The sequence below is a fragment of the Cephus cinctus genome, unplaced genomic scaffold (genome assembly GCF_000341935.2).
Source record: "Cephus cinctus unplaced genomic scaffold, Ccin1 Ccin1_scaffold1124, whole genome shotgun sequence".
Taxonomy (NCBI): Eukaryota; Metazoa; Arthropoda; class Insecta; order Hymenoptera; family Cephidae; genus Cephus; species Cephus cinctus.
The window spans coordinates 513,092-515,605 of NW_014333629.1; the positions used below are offsets into that span (position 1 = coordinate 513,092).

The window sequence follows — 2,514 nt, forward strand, 5'->3', positions numbered from 1 at the left end:
GAAATGTTTTTAATTCCGAATTTGCATAAGAAATGTCGCAGGAGTGTAAATCTATATAATTGCAAAGTAGCGAGAGAGAGAGAGAGAGAGAGAGAGAGAGAGAGAGAAATGTTTTTAATTCCATATTAAAAGCATATCCCGTATACTGCGAAAACACAATTACAATAGCAGGATTGAATTACAGTAAATTAGAACAAAACATGCATACCGGATTAAAGCGATAAAAATAATAGAATAACTTAAGACTAAATTTTAATTAAAGCTTCCTGCCTTTCTATAATATATACATAAATATAGCAAATTAGAGAATTGTAGACAGTACAACGATAGAAGTATATGATAATAATAATAGAGAAAAAGACCTTTTATGGAATGTAAACAAACACAGCCAACGTCTCAATAGTAGTTTCAGTTACACAGAAAAAAAAACCACGTGACCAGATGGCACCACAGTCGTTTCCGAAACTTACACAGTAACCGCAGTTGCTTCGCGTCCGTCAATCAGTAAACTAGAGTCGAGGAATAGAGAGAAAAGTAATAAAGTGATAAAATTCGTATTTCGGGAAATGAGTAACGTAACGATAAGAACCATCAGTTATTTACGTGTGCTGCAAAGTGCAGTTTTTGATCGAAGGATTGAAGCGCCAATGAGGTATTGTAATATGGCATAATAATAATAATTTCGCGTCATTCGAATTCTGCATCTATAAAGGGGGTCCAAGAGAACATTAATAACTTCTCTTGAATCTTTATGTTCTTCCCATCTTCTTGCGTCGTTATACGAAGAACTCTGTGTACGGTGTGTACGTGTCTTGTCGAGAGGAGGAGAGGGGATAGGGTGGTATGGAATATATTGAAAAATAATACGAGATAACGCAACAGTAAGAGAAAGCAAGAGAGATGCGTGAAAGAAAAAGATAAAGAAAATGGATACTAGGTAAAAGCATAAAATTCCGTGAAAATATAAAGAAGCCAATAAACGTGCCACTTTGCCTGCATCGTTCGTACCTTTTTTTCTTCATCGAGTTTATTCAGGAATTTTATATTTTCTTTTTCTCTTATCAATTTCTTTTTATTCTTTTCTTTCCTTTTCTTTTTATCGCGAGCGAATAAAACTGTCGCCAGGAACCAGGTTGGGATCTTTCATGAATTATTAAGTATTCGTCATCCCTTTAACTGTGCTTGCCATCGATAGTATATAGGGATGGTACAGGAAAGATTCGCGTCGCGACGCCAGGCGTCGAAGCCACCGGCAGTACTTTGATATCGATGACAAACATGTTTTTCGTGTAAAATATTCTTTTACATATTTTCGAAACCAGTGCTGCTTCCAAGGGAACTAATGGGTTGGCATAAGTTAACCTTTCTTAGTAGAATCCGATAAAATCGACGCTCGGCGTCGTCTCGGTCGTCCTTTTTATTCCGGAATAATGATTTACGGTGAACTCGAGTCGTCGCGAATCGATAAATCATCAGGTCACGAATCTATACCGTGGCAACTTTGAAAATGACTTTTAACGATGCTTTTGAATCTTTCTACGTAATCGTTTTGGGTTTTTTTTTTTTTCATTTTCTCAATCGCCTATGTATTTTCACGTCGTGTAAATACATACATACTTCATATGTATATGAAGTTTTAATTTTACTTGTACAATTCTTAGTCCAAGTTTTCCCTGTTTTCAATAACTACCGCAAGAATATCCATACTGCATATGAATATCATATTCGTATTTGCGAATTTGGTATAATTTCAACACAGTATATATACGAGACGAATTAAGTAAATTTAATAAGAAACTCATACAGTTAACCAATACCTCGTTATTCAGCCCAAACGTACCATCGGATGTTAACGTCTCTCATTTGAGTCCTTTTATGATAAAATCATGTTCCCGCGCCACACGTTTGGACCAAATAACCGTGTATACGAGAATTTCGTATGACTTCAGTTGTCGTGCGTTATTAAAAAATATCAGCATCGTTGGTACCGTTATCTCATAATGATAACATATTTCGCGGGAAAGGTGTAATTTTCCCAGTCTAACTACCTACCTGCACCGCACTGTGCACTGACATCAGACGATACGGTCGGTTAGTGAACGGACAAGAAAGTAAGACAATTATATATGTATAACAGCTCCAGTCGCTCTTGCACTATTTCTATAAATACATCAAACATAGCAACAAGATCGATATTAAAAATTCTAATCGAAGTAATTAAAAATTGCATTTTTTTTTGTTTTTCACAAAAATATGGATTTTTCATCTTACCGTCACGACCATCAAACGCGTACACACATTTATCATATGAAGAAGCATCGCGCTTCGCATTCTGCCCGTGATAAATGATATATATAGTAAAAGCACTTCCGCTTTCCCTCACTTGTCCGTGATTTGGCAAGCGGCCCATTTACCCCCCCCCCTTTCCCCTCTCCCCTCATACATATCATCTCCTTCCACCATGGAATATATGTGCTCTGTTCTGATGATGGTGCGATTATCTCCCTCATCCGT

The 2,514-nt window shown here is 36.7% G+C and overlaps 1 protein-coding gene across 7 annotated transcripts in view; it reads left to right on the forward strand.

Annotated features, from left to right (window-relative positions):
- LOC107272200 (leucine-rich repeat-containing protein 24) overlaps positions 1 to 2,514 on the forward strand; it is a 170,918-nt gene that overhangs the window by 71,374 nt on the left and 97,030 nt on the right. Inside the window, exon 1 of one of the 7 annotated variants that reach the window (XM_025089497.1) lies at positions 632 to 652. The exons of the other annotated variants lie outside the window; for them this stretch is intronic. The gene's annotated coding sequence lies outside the window, so the exon portion shown is untranslated. Of the gene's footprint in view, positions 1 to 631; positions 653 to 2,514 lie in introns of those variants that run through there. 7 annotated transcript variants of the gene reach the window in all.